Source organism: Arvicanthis niloticus, chromosome X (genome assembly GCF_011762505.2).
Source record: "Arvicanthis niloticus isolate mArvNil1 chromosome X, mArvNil1.pat.X, whole genome shotgun sequence".
NCBI classification, from domain to species: Eukaryota; Metazoa; Chordata; class Mammalia; order Rodentia; family Muridae; genus Arvicanthis; species Arvicanthis niloticus.
The window spans coordinates 34,841,275-34,861,681 of record NC_047679.1 but is presented as its reverse complement, the minus strand read 5'-3'; the positions used below and the strand labels follow the sequence as shown (position 1 = coordinate 34,861,681).

At 39.7% G+C, this 20,407-nt stretch overlaps 1 protein-coding gene across 3 annotated transcripts in view; it reads right to left on the bottom strand.

The window, feature by feature from the left end:
- LOC117694145 (F-box-like/WD repeat-containing protein TBL1X) overlaps positions 1-20,407 on the bottom strand; it is a 165,583-nt gene that overhangs the window by 21,816 nt on the left and 123,360 nt on the right. For all 3 annotated transcript variants that reach the window (XM_034484925.2, XM_034484924.2, XM_076918379.1), the window contains one exon: positions 10,893-10,987. The gene's annotated coding sequence lies outside the window, so the exon portion shown is untranslated. The remainder of the gene's footprint in view (positions 1-10,892; positions 10,988-20,407) is intronic.

Here is a 20,407-nt window from a genome sequence, read left to right as displayed (position 1 = left end):
GTTAGCAGACTTGGTAAGGCTAAATATTGTCATAATGATGTCCATCTTAGCTGCAGTGGCAGGCTTACAGTCTCAGGGTTTCTCTACATCTCACACAGCCGCAAACATCTAATTTTTCTATAAATAACCTGTTATGACCAGGTAACAAAATGGCAGAAGTCATATTGGGTTATTAGAGTGACAGAAAGTAAATAATATGAAAAACGGGTCTTACCAAAACAAGTGAACTATACTTTTTAGTATTATTCTCCAGGCTAGATTATGGGAGGCAGTAAATAGGAGACTGAAATATATTCTGAAGAATGTTCATCTTAAACACACAGGAAATAAGGGGCTGGCGAGATGGTTCAGTGGTTTAAGAGTACATACTGCTGCTTGTGCTAGCACCCACAATAGGCAGCTCCCAACTTCCTGTAACTCCAACTCCAGAGGATTCCTAATCTCATTTCCCCCTTTTTATTTTTTTTTAACAAGACTTATTTTTATCTTAGGTATATAAGGGTTTTGCCTGCACATAGGCGTATGCACCAGGTGTGTGCAGTACCTGCAGAGACCAGAAGAGGGCATCATATCCTCTAAAACTAGTTATAGAATGTTGTGAGCTGCCATCTGGATGTTGTAACAGAATCTGCAGCAAGTGTTCTTAACTGCTGTACTCTATCCCCCATATCCTCTTTTCCCCTTTTCATTTAAAAAAAATTTTATATATATATATATATATATATATATATATATATATATATATATATATATATATATATATATTTTGCAGGCATGTATGTCAGTGTTCACAGAGGCCAGAAGAGGGCATCAGATTCCCTTAGATTTAAGTTACAGTTAGGGGCTGCTGCATATATGTCAGGAATTAGACCCAGGTCCTCTGCAAGAGCAGCCAGGAGCCATCTCTCTAGCCCCATGTCCTGTTTTTATAACCCATAGAGTATAGAGTCCATACAGTTATTGCTGCCCATATATGTATCGGGTCCATCCACTGGAGTATGGGCAACCTACCCTTAAAGAAATCTGAATCTCCACACCCCCAACCCCAGTATCCACCAACTGTCATTAGCTCCTCAGCTAGGGGCAGGGCCTTGTGAATCCCTCTCCCATCCATGCTGAAATAGTGACTGTCTTGATCTTCAACAGGCAACAACTATTGTAAATTTGTGAGTTCAATGATCATTCCCAGAAGATACTATTTTGCAGTAGTCTCCCAATCACTGGCATTTACAGTCTTCGAATCTCTTCTTCTGCAATACCCTGAGTCTTGTGGATAGAGAGTATGAGACAAATAACCCATTTATGTTAGCAAGTATTATTATCCAACAACTCTGAAAATGTTGCTAAAATTACCCAAAGGGGTCATGTGAATGAGTAAGACAAACATACTGCAGTTATCACAGACTCGGGCTCTGTTTTCTATAATAGTTCACACGAGTTAACTGTCACTCAGGAAAGGAGAGCTTCACAAAGCCCATCAAAGAAAACAGCAGTGCAGAGAGCCACGCTGGCCATCTCCAGTCATGTACAAGTGGAAATTCAGATCTCATTTAACACATGACGAATTAGCAGGACAGCACCCACATTAGCTTGGAGCTCCAAGAGGCTCCAAGAAATGTTTTGCAACCTTCCTGGTTACAAATAAAAGGCAACATTTGCTATGCTCATAGAAATGCTCAGCCCCAAACAGAATAGGGAAGATGTTTCATCTGAGTTTATTTTCTTGCCTGAACCAGTTTTCAATAGAGACACCTTCAAGTAGTTGATATGAGGTCTTTGAAGTTGGGACTGTACAGGACTGGAAATAATAAAAATAACAATTCCATCTGGAGTTGAAGCCAAAACTAAATCAATTTCCTCTCCCTCCTTCCCTGTTCTGCAAAACAACAACAACGACAACAAAAAGTTGATGACATCTCTGAACTTCCTACACTAGAGATAAGTGTTAACAGAAATAATAATTGGGTTAGAGATCTCAAGAAATTAAGAGAACATAATGTCTACTGTTTTTGTTTGTCTTCTTTTCAAGACTTCGAGGTTGCAGAAATTCCCTTTCCTTCAAAACAGGTCAAGATTCAGTATCCACAGATGGGTAAAGTGACTTATTTGTTACCGGTTTTCAGGTGTGCTTACAGTATTCAATAGCTATTATTCTTGGGGAAACAAGACGGTTGCTCAAAATCAACAAGATCTAAATTGCCATGCAGTATCTTTTAAAATGGAAACCTGAGACTTCCCTAGCTCAGAGAGATGGTGCTGCTGTAAGGACACAGAGAACAAATTCATTACTTGCCACAAGAGGGCAATTTTGTTCTGCAGTGAAGAAGATGGTGCAAGGTACTCACATTTTAGTGTAGGTAGTACATCTGACACGTCATTATATGGCAAAAATTCTCCTTTCACAGTTTGTCCCATGATTCAGAGAACTTTTATTGCCATGACAAGCTGCCTGTGTTTCTCAGGGAGGTAAGAAAGTATCTCGTTCCTGTTATGAGCATGCTGTTTTTTATGCCAGAAGAGTTTGAGGTAAAAGGAATTATCTACTGAGACTCAGGACTCAGGGTCTTATTTCCATGAGGATTCAAGACAGCCAACCACAGAGGATGAAAAATGGTCTTAACGCACCCCTTCCATCAAGGGCAGGGAAGCCAAACACATTACATGCATATATGAATACTAAATAATTTTTCATAAAGTGCCTGTTTCTCTGCTGTATTAGTCTCAGCAGCTCCTAAGTCCCTGGCTTTTTTCTCCATAACATCTTTAGTCTCTAAGTTAAATTTATTTTCATTTCATAATCGGTAGCTACTTTAAGACAAAATTCTTTTCATTAATAAGTAGTCAGCCTTGGGGATTTCCTCATGACAACAGACTAATAACCCTTGAGGTCCTTCCTCTATAAATGTCTTTCCTGCTCTACTACAGATACTCTCCTTTGTACATTAGATTAACAACAGGAGAAGGGAAGAACATATACTAAACCAAAACGGTGGCCAATGTGCATTTTATAGTTTGAGCCCAATTGTGGAAAATATGCAAATCAGGAAAGGTTGGGAAGAAATAACACACAGTGGAATAATATGCAGTCATTAAAACAATATTTAGGAGAAAATGCCTATGATAGTGTTGTGCAGAAAAAGCAGGTGAGAGTTGAGGAGATGGCTCAGTGGGGAAAGTGCCTACTATGTGAATATGAGGACTGTGGGTTAGAGTCCCAGAACCCATGTAAAGGATTGGCATGCTGGTGTATATTCTATAACCTCAGTGCTATGGTGCAGAGATAGGCAGAGCTGGACTTGATGGTTAGCAGGCTTTGGCAAAGGATCCAACTTCAGGTTCAGTGAGACTCAAGGAATAAATGTGGAGAAGCAACAGAGTACATGACATGGACCTCTGGCTTCCACATGTGCTTGCTTATATGAGCAAGTGCACCTTTAGACATATGTGTAACCCTCATGCACAAATCAGTCAACATAAAAGTGATGTGTGCATGATACTACCTTTTGTTTTGTGTTTACACCCTCCTCTCCATTCATAATTAGCTCTATAGGGACAGTTATGTCACATTTACATATTTGTGTGTGCTTTATGAATTTTCCACTTTATATTTTTTATTGTAAACATGAACTGGCTTACATTTATTAAAACATAATTAAAATCTGGCAAAGAACTAAATACAGGGTTGGAAGAAGAGAGTTTTCTGTTATAAAAAGAACTCTGGTTTTTAAATGAGATTATTTTCACCAAAAGGCATCCCTGGCTGCCTTACTGGGTTGATTAAAATTTGCCCTCCTGAGGTTTTCTGCTAGACCGTCCCATGTGTACACCCATGACAGATGGTAATGTTACACAAAAGGAATGCAGAAGGTAGATCCAGAAGTAAACATTCTTGGACATGTTTACCTGGTTAAGAGCAGACATCTGCTATGGAAGTCCACTTCACACTAGTGAAGGATATGCACAAGCCAAGCAGTAAGATTTTCTTAAAATTTCTCCTCCGAGACTGGTAAATCAGGTGGCTTGGACGATACCAACAGATAGGCCTAAGCCTGTTTAGGAACCAGTCTCAGCTGTAACTGTTGAGGCTTGGAGCCTCTTATACCTCAGCCTCACATCCTAAAGTGTCACACATCTCAAAACAGTATCGTATTTGAGGACCAAGTATTCAAGTACATAAACCTGCTGGTTTGGAGCATTCACACCATACAATCTGAAAAGCCTCATTTATATACCTGTATACACAGGCACTAAGTTTTGTGATTAAGTGGTTAGAAGTTTAAATTCAACAGTCAAAAGACTGATAACATTTTTGTGGTTTTGTTTTACTGCTTGTTTGTTTTTTAAGACAGGGTCTTGTTTATATACACCAGGTTGGCCTTAAACCAACAATTTTCCTACCTCAGCTTCCTGAGTCCTGGGGTTAATAAAATACATCACTATAGCTAGTTTGAGACGGATAATACTTTGTGTGGCGTTTTTGTGTGTAGACACATATGTGTGTGCACATTTGGAAGCCAGAGGTAGGAAATAAATGTTTGGTGCAGGGTATCTCAGTGAACTTGGAAGTTTCCATTCGGGGTAGCCTGGGTGGTCAGTGAGCTTCTAGGATCTACTAGTTTCTCCTCTGCCTCAACACAAGGTTTGCAAGTGAGTGCATAAGACTATCATAAGACCAAGACACAGAGAAGGGAAGAGGAGAAGCCATTTAGTGAGCTCAGTAGGTCATGAATCTGAAATGTCCACTGCCCCACTGCTCCTAGCATCTGAATCCTTGGGAGGCACATTGAAATCACTGTATTCAGTATTCACTGCACCCAATTTTTACTTAGGAATTAGGAACCCACTCAGGTCCTTTATGCTAACATGATAGGCACTTTCACATCTGAGCCATCTTCCTGGCCCCAAGACTGATAACACCTGAAATGCAAAATAAAATAAAAAGGCAATAGCAGCAGTGAGCAGGTCCCTCAATCTCAGTCCTGATACCAGAAGGCAGAGCATTCTTTTTTCTAGGGTATTCATATCAAGGGCCTTGTGGAGCCTGTCTCTGAGAGTGGAGATTTTATCTCCAATTCTAAACAGCTACAACAGATGAGAAACCATTGTGTTTCACCAGCTTGGGATTAGCAACCAACCACCTATCACCAGATACACAAGCTGATTGGCATTCAACAAGTTCAAATGGCTTCAGCATAGGTTCCCTAACTCACAAAACATAAACCATTAGAAGATGCTTGCTGATCACTATGGACTGAATACAACAGTTTGAGTGTGTCCCCCAAGAAGTTAGATGTTGAGAGCAGTGTGGTAGTGGACATTTAAAATGCAAGGCCACTTGAGGTTACAGACTGATCCCTTCCCCATGTCCTGGTCTTCTGATACAATCCATCGTGCATAAATTTCTACCAGTGTGATATGATGACCATGAAGACAATGCAGCTACAGGGCCCTCATATGAGCCAGACTTACCTGTATATGATGTTTTGACTTTCAGGTTAGAAAACTATGAGCTAAACAAACTTCTATATTTGAGTAAGTAGCCAGCCTCCCATGTTTCCTTTTAGTAACAGAAAAACCAGCCTAATATAATGACACCACAACCTCCAATCTCTCTTGGTCTTTCTTAATCTAAGGCAGGTTTTCCCATTTCTACAACAGAAAACAACTGATTTTTACTAGAACAAGAACCACAATATTTCAGGAATTTTTAGATTTACAGAAAAGTAAACTTACTTTTCTGTAAATCTACAAACTGCCTGCTCTGGAAAATGATGTTCTGAATACTGGTATGCAAAAGTTTGTGTGGACATGGTTTGCTTCTTTGGTGTATTTATTTTGGAAGACAGTTTCTTGGGCACTTAATAGTTCCAGATCTCAGCTAGCGAAGAACTATTAATCTTTTTTAAAGCAGCTACTATATCCATCAATATTTTGAGAGCTTTAAATTTTATTAATTTATCTGTGTGGCTCTTTTGTCTCTATGTGTGTCTGTGTGCTACTTGTGTGCCTGGTGTCCACCAGAAGAGAACATCAGATTCCCTGGAACTAGAGTTTCAGGTGCTTGTGAGCTCCCAAGCTTGGGGCTGGGAATCAAACCTGAGTCCTTCTGAAGACCTTTATGTTATGAAAGTTATATAATAAACTGTGAAGCACCCAATCTCACAGAACCCAGAGGAAGCAGGGCTCCCAGGAACTTTAATCCAGCAGTATCTTAGGTAAGCAGACAGCAATGCCTGCCCCAAACAGGGAGTAACTGGAACCCACTAGGACCCAGGAAGTCACTCCTGGACTGGAGCACTGGTTCCTTCCAGTCTGGGCCCTACCAAGCACCGAGCAGATCCTAGCCAGCAGCTCTGCCCCCAATCTCATAGAACCCAGAGGAAGCAGGGCTCCCAGGTGCTCTAACCAGGACAGTATCTTAGGTAAGCAGACAGAAACACTCTCTCCAAACAGGGAGTAACTGGTACCCACTAGGACCCAAGAAGTCACTCCTGGCCTGGAGCACTGAACAGATTTTGGGCTCCAGCTCTAACCCCAGTAGTAACACCCAACCTACACAGTTCTGATACAACCAAGATAATAGGAAAGAAAGCCTCCAGTCAAAGACAGGGCAGGTAGCACTAAGGAGATTCAGATGGCAAAAGTCAAGCTCAAGAACATAAGCATCAGCAACCCAGGGTACTTGGCATCAGTAGAACCTAGTTCTCCCACACAAGAAAGTCCTGAATTCCCCATATCACTAGGAAAGCAAGATTAAGATTTAAAAATCACTTCTAATGATAATGATAGAAGACTTTAAGAAGGACATAAATAACACTCTCAAAGAAATTGAGAAGAACACAGGTAAACAGCTAGAAGCCCTTAAAGAGGAAACACAAAAATCCCTTAAAGAATTGCAAGAGAACACAACCAAACAGGTGAAGGAATTGAACAAACCCATCCAGGACATAAAAATGAAAGTAGAAACAATAAAGAAATCACAAAGGGAGATGACCCTCAAGATAGAAAACCTAGGAAAGAAATCAGGAGTCATAGACACAAGCATCACCAACAGAATACAAGAGATAAAAGAGAGAATCTCAGGTGCAGAAGATACCATGGAAAACATTGACACAACTGTCAAAGAAAATGCAAAATGCAAAAAGTTCTTAACACAAAATACCCAGGAAATCCAGGACCCAATGAGAATACCAAACCTAAGGATAATAGGTATAGAAGAGAGGGAAGATTCCCAACTTAAAGGGCAAATAAATATCTTCAACAAAATTATAGAAGAAAACTTCCCTAATCTAAAGAACGAGATGCCCATAAACATACAAGAAGCCTACAGAACACCAAATAGACTAGAGCAGAAAAGAAATACCTCCTGTCATATAATAATCAAAACACCAAGTGTACAAAACAAAGAATTACACCAGACTTCTCACCAGATACTATAAAAGCTAGAAGATGCTGGACAGATGTCATACAGACCCTAAGAGAACACAAATGCCAGCCCAGACTACTATACCCAGCAAAACTCTCAATTACCATAGATGGAGCAACCAAGATATTCCACAAAACCAAATTTACACAATATCTTTCCACAAACCCAGCATTACAAAGGATAATAGCAGGAAAGATCCAACACAAGGAGAAAATTTATACACTAGAAAGAACAAGAAGGTAATCCTCTTCCAACAAAGCCACACAAAGATAATTCCACCTCGAATAACAAAAATAACAGGAAGCAACAATCACTGTTCCTTAATATCTCTTAACATCAATGGACTCAATTCCCCAATTAAAAGACATAGGCTAATGGACTGGATATGTAAACAGGACCCAGCATTTTGCTGCATACAGGAAACCTGCCTCAGTGACAAAGACTGACTCTACCTTAGAGTAAAAGGCTGGAAACAATTTTTCAATCAAATGGTCCTAAGAAACAAGCTAGAGTAGCCATTCTAAAATCTCCAGCCCGAGAACACAATGGGAGGGTATCATGGTTCCACCTGTATAAGTAGTTGAGGGTGGCCTTGCCAGGCATCAGTGGAAGTGGACAGCCTTGGTACCTGAAAGTTTGGATTCCCTAGTGTTGGGGAATTGCAAGAGGAGGGAGGCAGAAATGGGAGGATGGTGGGAGCACACCCTCATAGTAATTGGAGGAGGGAGGATGGGGTGAGGGGTTAGGCATCAGTGGAAGTGGAGGGCCTTGGTGCCTGAAAGTTTGGATTCCTTAGTGTTGGAGAATTTGAGAGCAGGGAGGCAGAAATGGGAGGATGGTAGGAGCACACCCTCATAGAAACTCCCAGAATTACATGGATCAGACATGACAGAGGCAGGCAGCCAGAAGACTAGATTCCAGAATTCAAACAAAAAATTATCTTGATACTAAAATTTATTTTGAGAATTTTTATATTGCAGAATACATAGCCTTGGTGTATCTACTCATCAAACAAGCTGAGCAGACCTGCTCGAACCTCTGATGTCCTGGAATTCCAGCTGAATGCAGTGAAGACACAGTGTCAGAGGCTTATCAATTTACTCTTCCCCCTGCCCCTCTTCTAATATCTCAATGCCCATGATCAGCTTGAAGAAGTAAATGAAGAGTTGGTGCCCCTATTCCCTGAGCTTGGGGACTGAGGTGGTTAATATTGGGCTGTCTTTCTAGGGGAAAGTAGTGGTTTTGTTGGAACAGGGAGGATTAGCTAGGATTTATTGCATAGTCATAACCTATTGGTAGAAATATGTATAATTGTTATTAAGATAGTTATAATTTCAAAAAAGGTACAAAATTTACTTTGATTTCAAGTTTAAGGTTTTTGTTGGTACAAGCTTCTTATTGATATAAAAGTGAGATGAATATTGATACTCTCATAGGCATTGTGCCTATATAACACATTTAGGAATACAAGGCTTAGACCCAGCCCTTCTTTAACTTTTTTAACTGATTTGAGACGGTTAGCTTGTGAGTTAAGGGCCTATAGCAAATTTATGGCTTTGAGTTTATTGTTAGGGTGTTTTCTATATTTTCTTTAGAAATAGCTGAGAGGAGTTAACAGACAACTGTCCTGATTGCCTTACATGGATAGTTGGTTTTCAAACATCAGAAGTCCACAGAATTGACGTTACAAACATTTCTGTATTAATGTTCATTTTGATTAGAGACCTGTCTGCTCCTGACAGCTTCCTGTCTTAGATTCTAAGAAGAAATTGAGCATCTTTGGAGTTACTCCAGTTGCGGCAAGACAGACACTAGGCAAGAATTGCCTCTTTCCATCTACAGACAAATCACTGTCCAGAAAAGGACATACTTGCAGAATAGTCGACTGATTATATCTGCCAAGACAGAGTAATCAGCCCTTAATAATTCTGCATCACTAGGTCTGTCAGATGATCCTGGGCCAGAAGGCTGAAGATCGGATGTTCCCATGTTTTGTAGTGTAGTGACTGTCCAGGTGTTCAGCAGTCTAAGTTTTAGAAGCTATGCTTTGTGCTTCCCATAATTTCAGTTAACTCAGTCATTCTGGATTTGTGACAGGGTTGAAAACTTATAGTCTCATAGCCAATCCTGGCTATTTACTTTGAGAGAAAAAGTTTGAGAGGATGATTTTCAACTGACATTCATTCTAAAGCCAAGAAAATAGCCAGGTTCAGAACTAAGTGTTTTAGTTAGGAGAGATGACAGAGGTTCTGGTTAGTCAACAAAATGATGGACTGGGTATTAGGTCTATCTTGCACCTTACTGACACAAATTGGTATAGTTATGCTTTAATTGTACTCTAAAAGTTTTATTTTAATAGGAGGGTGATATGTAGGAGGAGCTAAGGTGGGAGGAGTAAAAAGAGAAAGAGGAGGAGTAAGGAGAGGAGGAGGAGCTATTTGATGGGGGGGGGGGGGGGGAATATGGAGGTAGATGTTTGCATGTCACAGCCAGTCAAGGATAGTTGGTATTATCTAGGTTGGGTATTGGGTTACACTTCTGATTGTATGGGCATCTTGTTATTGAGCATTACCAAACTTATAAAGCCTTGATTAACATTTTTAAAAATTGTATAAAAGAAAAAAAAAAGAAAATGAAAAAATAAATATGAAATACTTTAAAAAACTGAGATTTTTTTAAAAAGTGGATCAGAGTTACTGAAACCCATTAGAAGTGTAGCTGAACATATACAATATGCAAATAAAACAAAGGTCTCAAATCAAAAGCAACAATTATTTACTTGCTTGCTTATTTATTATTCTGTTACAGCACTCAGGATGAAACCTGGGGCTACATCCATGATAAGCAGATGCCCTACAGCTGGGCTGTACCCCTTACTATTTCCTAGGATCAATTATATTTTGGATGTGTATTTCAAATGATCAGTTGGCACATACACAGCATTGTCTGCTATATGGTAAATCCTGGCCTTTGACTAGATTTATTCAGGGGAATCTGCATGAACTTTCTACATAACTTCAAAGTCATCCAGTAAGTCAGTTTGCATAAATCATATTCACAAACCAATGAAGCGATGAAGTCACATATGGGATCCAAATAAAGGTATACTCCTGTGTCCCATTCTAAGAAAAGGGGGCAGTTTACTTGTAGCTCATGCTATTGACAAGAAAGATTGATTTTTGAAGGTGTTGTTTTTTCACAGTAACACTTGGAGAAGTTTATTTTAGCTCAGCCAAAATCCAAAACTCTTAGAGGGTCATCTAAGGTGAAAAGTAAGCATGAAAGCCCCAGTAGGCTACTGATGTTCCAGCCTTCCCTCTCTCCTTCAATTTCAGCTGAAGTACCTGCAATTTCTTTATTAAATGTAATTTGGAAACAAGTGCAGAGCTTTGCAGAATGCAGGCCTACTTCTCTAATGGATTTTCAGGCACAAGGTGGAGTGACCCCATAAAAGGAGGCTCCTTACCGTCACAGTGAGTGCATGTGTAGACCTCTGTAGCAGTGGGCTACCCAGCATCCAATCACAGAACTTGAGAGGTGCACACAAAGTCCAGGACCACCCTACATAGAAACAGAAAGATTTGCAAACAAATGTCATTAAAAAAAAATCCATGAAGGCATATCCACATCTCACCCCTTCTGTTCCTTTAGAGATCCTTCTCATCCTAAGTCAAATTTAACATTTTATTTGTTCATAATTTTCTGTCTTCACCTTTTAGATGAAGATACAAGTTCTAGATGCAAAGAATAAAAAACTGAATAGGGATTAAAATAGCTGGCCAGGCATTATTATGCATGTAGCATTTCTGACACGACAAAAAAATCACTACTAGCACAGATTCTGCTGCTGCTATTACTTAATAATAATGTCCTAGGAGGCACCTTAGTTTTCAGGACAGTGCTTTACGCAACTGACAATGTGTACACACCCTCAGGTAAAGACAGCACAATGAAGCTCAAAGACACCTAAGATACCCATGAGTAGTCTTTACAATACATTTACCATGCTTGTTAATCGGCACACCTGCTCATATACCCTGCTTGCAAATTATATCTTATCTTTGACTCGTTTCAAAGCAAAGACATCACCAACTAATATGTCTTTAGTCTTTTGTTTCCCTTGGTGCTAGGGGAAAAACCTACAGCACTGTAGGAGCCAGGTAAGAATTCTACCCCAGGCCCATCCTAACCTTTTGTGCAGTGCTTTCTTTCATGAACTGCCTTTTCAAAGGGTTCTGTCTGGATTTTTTTTTTTTTTTTTCGTTTTTCGAGACAGGGTTTCTCTGTGTAGCTCTGGCTGTCCTGGAACTCACTCTGTAGACCAGGCTGGCCTCGAACTCAGAAATCCACCTGTCTCTGCCTCCTAAGTGCTGGGATTAAAGGCGTGCGCCACCACCGCCCGGCCTGGATTTTATTTTAAACCTACTTGGTTACTTATTTAGTGTGTATCTGTGTGTGCACTTGCAGCACCCACAAGACAACTTTCCAGTCAGTTCTCTCCTTCCACCATGTTTATCCCTGGGATCAAACTGAGGTCTGCCAACAAGCTTGCTGGTGGGTACCTTTAGCCTCTGAACTATCCTGCAGGACCCTGAAGTGATTTTGCAGAAAAAAATAACAGATAAAAATATGTTTTTTTTCAATAACTAGGAACACAAATCATTGAACCAGCAAGCAGTTGCCTAATGTGATGTACTTCTAACCTTGCAAAAATTTTTTTAGTTGTGAATGAATCCAGCTTCCTAGAGTTTAATCTATTCAAAACCATCAGAAAATACAAGAACCAAGGAAATTGAACTCCTGCTTCTCAAGTTCTTAATCATCTTGAGTAGTAGCTAAAAGGTGCAGGTTTACTGTAACTCAAAGCCACCAGTGAAACTGTGAGGAAAGTTGCTGCTTATTACCATCATAAACTGTTTTCAGGAAATTGAAGCAAATCATTCCTATAGAGTCATGTTTATGGTTCTGCTGTTTAACAGAAGAAAATGAAAGAGATTTAACAAGAAAGTTCACAGGCCTCCAAGTTTCATTCCCCTATTAAAAAAGAAAAAAACTCATAAGGATTTTAGAAATAAAAATAAGATCCATACAAAATTCACCCACAAATTTCTGAATGAAAATTAAGAGGCACCAAACCAGAAAGAATTAGGCACAAAGGAACACGCTTATAAAATAAAACCAAATTTTGTTATGAAAAAAAATCCACTGGGAAAGAGGGGCCAGGGAGATGGCTCAGCAGTTAAGAGCACTGTGCTGCACTAGCAGAGTTCCCAACACCCACATGGCCACTCCAATTATCTGTAACTCTCTTTCCTGAGAATACTAGCTTCTTTGGGTACTCCATGCATGTGACACCTATATATACATGCAGACAAACACTCATATACACCAAATACAAAATAAATCTTTTTTTTTAAGGAAAAATACGGTGGAAAAGGACAAAACTCTTTAAAGGAAGCTGAAGAGGAAGCAAATGACTGCTTAGGGTAAGCTGTAAATTACGGGGTGGGAGAAGGATAAGCCTTATGATAAAATAGCTAAATGCTACAAAGTATCAAAATATAAGCAGCTGTCACCACAATAAGCTCTAAATTGCCTGTAAATTAAAAGATTAAACCCCATCATAATTCAATAAGCAATTAATATACTAACAGTTCCTATTACAAGCTGTTCAGAAAAAAAAAACTTTAGAAATAAATTTCTATTTTCCTTGGTCCAAAACAGATGGTAACTCACAAATCAGAGTTTCAAAACTGAAGACTATCTTTTATATATATTGTGAAACTGTGTAAGCCTAATTGACTTTATCATCTGTACACACACACACACACACACACACACACACGGGAATTAGGACTGGTTAAATCTTCTGGCTATACAGCCTGTCAAAAAATAAATCAGCTGATTACTGAAAACAATAAATCAAAACAAGAAACTAAACATTCCAATAGCTATTTTAGATGGATTCCCCATGATTAGTAAGTACCTAAAACAGAACCATCGTCAATAGTTGGTATTCTTGGGCCTGAGGAGATGGAACCAACCCCAGAACCAATGTAAAACCTGGGCACTACAGTGAACATCTGTAACCCCAGTGCTGTTGGGTAAGGACAAGCAGATCATTCAAGCTCACTGGCCAAACAGTCTACCTCAATCAGTGTGTTCTAGACTAAGGACAATTGGCCTTGGTCATGGCATTTTATCAGAATAGTAGAAAAATAACTAAGAGACTCATTGTATTTTTACTGTTTAGCTGATATCCTAAGTTGAACACAAAACTCCAGGGGTATAAGTATCCCCCAAGCCCCCCACCCCAGCCCTGCAACTGTATCCTGTATTTCCCTCTGTCATGTTATCCAAAGCATGCACTTTTATGCTTCCGGCTAACATGAAGACCGTCCAGCCCATGCTAATTTCTGCACTCTAGGCTGGACACAGAATATGTACAGTAAATGTAATCTGAAGGAGGGGAAGTACTTGTAGGGGAGATAGACCATATATGTTCACAGAGCACTGCAGTAGCTGATAACACAGTAATTACACAATCTCTCTGCCACATTTGTTTTCTTCCTGTCTGTCTTTATTGCAAAATACCAGAAGGAGTAAAATATTTTCACAATGATACTAGAGTTCAGAAAGATTCATTTGGAATTCTTCCTGTGTTGGTTGGAATCCAGGGACTCACATATGCTAAGCATCCCCCCCCCCAGTTCTATTTTTCTTTTGGGACAGTATAATGATGCTGACTAGCCCTGAAAATGATATCCTTCTGCTTCAGCCTTCTCTATGCTGGGGCTACAGGATTTTCTGTAAGTATTCCTTCCGTACCCCTAATATGACAGAGGCTGACATTGGGTAACTTCCATGATTGCTCTGCACATTACTGAGATAGCCCCTCATTGAACTGAGTTTACTTATTCAGCTAGTCTAACTAGACAACTTGCTCCAGGGATGCCCCTGTCTCTTGCACACCAGGCTTATAGTTAGGTTTTTATGTAGGTTCTGGGGCTCAAAGCCTGGTTTTTTTTTTTCTTGTATAGTAAGTGGTTTATCCACTGAGCCATGTATGATCATGCAAAACTTTAAAATTGCATATAAGAAATAAGATAGATAAGCTTAAATGGTAACTAAAAGTGTGTTCTTCTCAAAGGCAGTCATCTTAGGGGATCACATTCTCAACCTAAGAGAAGAGCATTAGCAATTTAAAGAATTCTCTTTAAACATGATACCAAATTTCAAAATATTTTCCTCTCAAGAGGAAATCCTGTCTTCAAGACTCATTATCACAAATAAATTTACCATTTATTGAGTACTCATGTACTCAATACAATAAGAACATCCCAATTTAAGCTCCCTATCCTAATTATAACCCAGCATCTTCAAGATTGTTCTTTGGTTTTAGTTCAAGTAAAATAAAATCACTTAACATAGACTTAATCACTTTGAAAATGTGCAGACCAGGCTGGCCTCGAACTCAGAAATCCGCCTGCCTCTGCCTCCCAAGTGCTGGGATTAAAGGCGTGCGCCACCACCGCCCGGCAGTACCTTAAGTATCTTAAGGAACCACTACCCACAAAACACTTTCATCACACTAAAGGAATACCTTCCACTGATTCACAATCATTCCACCCCTCCTCTTGAGAATATCAGAGCTGCTAGTTAGATATCCATGCCTGTAGATTTCCCTACTCAACACATTTCATAAATACACATCACACAGTGACCATCTGTGTCTGGCTTCTCTCAGTGACCATATTTCCAAACTGCTTCTTTCAGCAGCAAGCATCTAACCTCATTCTTTTTTATGGCCATGCACCATGTTATTAGCGTTGAGTGATTTCCCTTCCAGGAACAATGTCAGGAGAGACCAGGTGGAGGTGAGCTCCAGGACAGTGAGAGAGACTTTTTTTAAACAGGAAGAGAAGCACACATGGCACTTGGGAGGCAGAGGCAGGCAGATTTCTGAGTTCGAGGCCGGCCTGGTCTACAAAGTGAGTTCCAGGACAGCCAGGGCTACACAAAAAACCAAAAACAAAACAAAACAAAAAAAGAAAAAAGAAAAAAAGAAAAGTACACATGTACACACACATAGTCCATGTTTTCTCCAAAAGAAATATAAAACCAATGTGTATTTCCCAATAGACTCTGCAAGCTTGAAATTTTATGACAATATTTGACCGAAACCAAAGTATGCCAAGATGCTAATGACTTAAAAATTAAGTATAATAATAGTGCCAAGAAGTAGGGCAGTTCTCCATGAACCTTTATTCACTGGGAATTAAAATTAGGCCACCATCCTCAATTTTTTTTTCTTATGAAACTATGACAATGGTCACAGGAAGGAGAAAATTGACAATATATGAATTGTTTCCTCAGATCACCTTACTTTTATATTTTGTTTTGTCTTTTATATTATGATGGAAAACCCTTCTTTCATACCATAACTTCTTAAGCTGCAGGTATGATCTCATATAGTGTCATGTAGCCAAATTGAGGGCTTATTACAAAACCAATTAATTATCAATAGTTCAAGGTTTCTGAATGTGCAATCAAGAATCAATTCAAAGTCAAACTTGTAAAGAATACGAGGGGTTCCCAGTAGGACTTGCCCATGCTGCCTGTTTGTAACCTCACTGCATCCTTGCTTCTAAAAATATAACACACGAACTGCCCATGTAGTTAACATACTCAGATTTTAGACTGTTATGAACTGCAGTGCTTTTCCCAGATACACAGACTTCTGCTCTTATAGAAATAGCACAGCTTAATTATGAAAAGCAAAGACTTTGTATTTTCCTACATCATTCCTCAGCACGCCAGTATCAAGTCAGTTTATTTTTGGATGTCTGATCTTAAAAACTAGTGTTCAAGTTTCTCCTCTCTCTCCCATTTTCACATGTATTGTACATGTGTGTATATGCATGTTTGTGTATGTGGGGCCCAGAGGTAGATGCCAGGAATCATCCTTCATTTCTCTGTCACCTTACTGATTGAAGCAGGGCTCAATGAGATCACTGATTGTCTTGCTAACCAGCTTGCTCTGAGAAACTCCAGGTTTCTATCTTCCCAGTGTAAAATTATTACAGGAAGAGATCCAAACTCAACTTGCCAGGCAAGTGCTCTGAACACTGAGCAATCTCCCAAGATCTGACATCAGTTTCATTAAAGTAATAATAATGACAATAATAATGGGACTTTGGCTTAGAATGGAATTTCCAAAAATTTCTGAAAGGCCCTTAAATATTTTGTGCTATGTATTTATACAAAGTGACATTCTTGGCACTGGAGACTAAAAATTCAAAATATTGATCAACTTTGAAAACCACTGAGGATGTTCTACACCTTACTACATTATGATTTAATTCTTTATATAACAAGAGCATTCATCTTATTAGTATGCAAATCTGCTTTCATGTTAATGACAAAGTTGTACCAAAGAACTGGTTTGGAATAATTTGTGTGACTTATCATCAATAAACGTTTTATATATCCTATATATGCAGAACTGTATAAAAATTACTTGAGCAAAAAGGTTTCACAAGTAGAAAAACAAAAGAATACCATGATTTTAGCAGGGTGTTTTTTGTCATTGTTGTACATAAATACATTCCTGAAGACACAAGGGATCTCTTCCTTTTTTAAAATTAGAGTTATAGCACTGCCTTCTTAACAATAACTGTAATTTCATATACAAATTTTGAGGGTGTAAATTTAATGTCCTTTAAAAGCTGAGCCTATACAGCATAGACACAATAGATAGCTATACATTTAAACCAAGGAACACTGTAGAAAATTTAATTTAAAAATAGTATAGGCAAAATGATAAAAATAAATGCTGTTCTATGTCTACAAGCTGAATTGAGTCCAGGTGTCTCTGAGGGCAGCAGAACATTTCATTGCTGTTATCTGCAGAGACTCTACAGAATGTGACACAATTTGAACAATGTTTGACATATATTTAAGATAAAGAGAAGAAATGGGGACCAAAGAGGATCAACAGTTGAGAGTACTAGTTGTTTTCTCACAGGACCTGGGTTCAACTCACAGCACCCTCATGGTGGCTCACAATCACATGTAACTCCAGTTCTTGGCATGCCTGTGGTGCTCAAAATACATGCAAAAGAGAGACAAAACACCCATCCAAGTAAAAATAAGGAGTTCTGAAAACCTTTTAAGCTTACCAGAGTCTGCATAGTAAGTTAGCAGTATTCAGCCAACTGCTGACACCACTTTTCACAAGTGTTCAATGTTCTACATATTTCCTACAAAGGAGCAAGTGCTTTCTCCATAACCCAAATCTGCATGGTGCAAGAAGTCAGTGCCAAGTTATAAAAATGAAAACATAAATGCAGAATTTCTCACCACTGTCTTCCCAATGTGGGTTAGTATTCATAAAAAAGAAGAAACTAGTTAACTACAGAAGTCAATAGTCATTGATTTATAACATATATACAAATGAAACATGTGGCAATAGTTCAGAACTAGAGATACTGTGAAGTTCTAACATGATATGTCAATAGATCACCAGATATAAAATATGAAAAAGTTGATGGCTGTAAACATTAGAAGCACAGAGCGAAAAACGAGAAAATACAATACAGCTAATCAAAGGGTAAATTGTAAAAATACCTAATTCATAAAAGTATAGAGGAAAGGAAGTGGGGACAGGGAAAAGAAATATAAAAAAAATGTTGTAGAAATACAAAATGAATGGCCAGTATTAAATGCTGTATTGAAATAATACAAGTGCATGATAACAAGGCAGGTTTCATTCATGTTATGAAAATACATCATATACTGTGTGCATGTGTATTCTACTAGTGCATGTATATAGAACTGATTGATATGTCATGCTTACTATGATATCACTGAGAATATTTATATATTAATCACCCTTATACACATATGTTATTATATTAACAAATTCACATACAATCATATTAACATATGTGGTAGCTAGTGTTAATTCTCAGCTTGACAGTTTCTGGGCTCACATGGGAGACAAGCCTCCAGGCCTACCTATGAGAGATTATTTGGCTTCTGGGCATGCCTGTAATAAATTGTATCAACAGACTAGGTTAACTGAAGTAGGGAAGAACTACTATGAAAGTGAGTGGCATCATTTCTTCAGCTGTGTCTTGGACTGTATAAAAAATGACAATGCCAACTGATCTCTCAGCTTCCTAATTGTAGATGCAAAGTAATCAATAGACCTGTTTCTGTGGCTTTGATTTCCCTACCACAATGGACTGTAGCTTTGACCTATGAGCCAGAAAATACACTTAACCCATTAAGTTGCTTTCAAAAAACTGATTATACATGTGTGAATGTTTCCCCCTTGCATATTTGTCTGTACACATATGTGTATGCATGTGTGGTGTCTGTCCTGAGAGGTCAGAAGAGGGCATCCATCATATTAGAGTTACAGACAGTAATGAGTCATGTGGATGCTGTGACCTTGGAAGAGAAGCAGGGCTCTTAAACTGTAAAGCCATCTCTATGGAACCTCCTTCAAGTTGATTTTTGTCATAATATTTACCACAGCAACACCATTTGTAATCTTAGCACTCTTTCAGTGAGACAGGAGGGCCTCTGGAACCTTATAGGACAGCTGGCTTAGAGAATGAAGCCATAAACTAGAGACCCCATCTCAAACATGATGGAGATATAAACCCACACCTTTGGTTTCCTCTGACCACCATACACACATCCTGGCTTGCACATACCTGCTCTCTCTCTCACACATACACCTATAATAAAAACAAAGAACATAAAAGAGAAAAATGTAAACTGGGTATGGTGCTGCATACCTGTAATCCCAAACATATGAGTGTGGGGCAGTGGGCTGTGTGAAGCAGTGGGGTACTCAGTTAAGTTTGCTTTGAACCTAGGTCACCCTAATTGGATGGTAGGACTTCAGGCCCTGGTTCCTTTCACTTAGTGCCAGCCATCCACAGCCCCTCCCAAAGAAAGGTTTGTGGACTTCGGTCACAGTCAAGTAGCACAGGTAGAGGCTGTGACTACATGCAGAGCCTCAAGAGATCTCCATATTAATGAGATACCTAAAGGCCAGAGAGCATAGCCAATTAAGCATTCCTTCCCAGACCCTCCTCCTTGCAAAAGATATTTAATCTCAGGACTGCCCTGAGGACATGGGGTATTTGCTTCATCCATTTTCTGCCATGACAATAAACCTTTTAAGATCATGGACTTCTTGTCTTTGGGGCCTGCCATGGAGAACCCATTGAGGGGGCCTTCAACCAATGAGCCACCACCTAATCTCCTGCCAGAGGAAGTCTCTGCATTCCAGCCATAGAGCCCACCCATCTCAAGCAGGCTAGCAGAGCCAGCCGTGACCCAGCCAAGCGAGTTGCCATGACCAAGAGTTTCTACCCCGAAGGGCCTGAGGGAGCTTCTCTCCCTTGTCCCTCGTGGCTGCAGGCCGGTCCAGCCCATATGCCCCCACCCCTGTCTCAGTCCTTCTGTGGTCTCCCAGTGGTGCCTGGGTGCCCAAGGGCTGAGACCACCAGTCTCCCACCAGCTACTTCAGTCCTGAGAACCCAAGAGCTCTACTCCCATGGGACCTCAGACTGAGATCTCCCCACTTCCCGGAATGGAGTTCTTCCACTTCTCACAGCCCAATGTCTGCCCGGCAACACGTGGTGTGAACTCAGTCAAATTCCCGTGTTTCTGCTCCCTGAGCTGTGGTTCCAGCCACCTGGGGGACAGACAAGCGGGAACCACAACGCAGCCCAACAGAACCCACAACCATGCACGAACTACAGACCCACATATGAGGGTGAGGCAGGAGGATCAAGAGCTTGGGACCAGTGTTGGCTACATGACAAGATTGTCTTACAAAACAAGATTTTTAAAAAGTGCCTGTCTTGGTGGTTCACACCTTTAATCCAAGCATTTGGGAAGCCAAAGCAGATGGACCTTTATGAGTTCAAAGCCATCCTGATCTACATAGCAGGATAT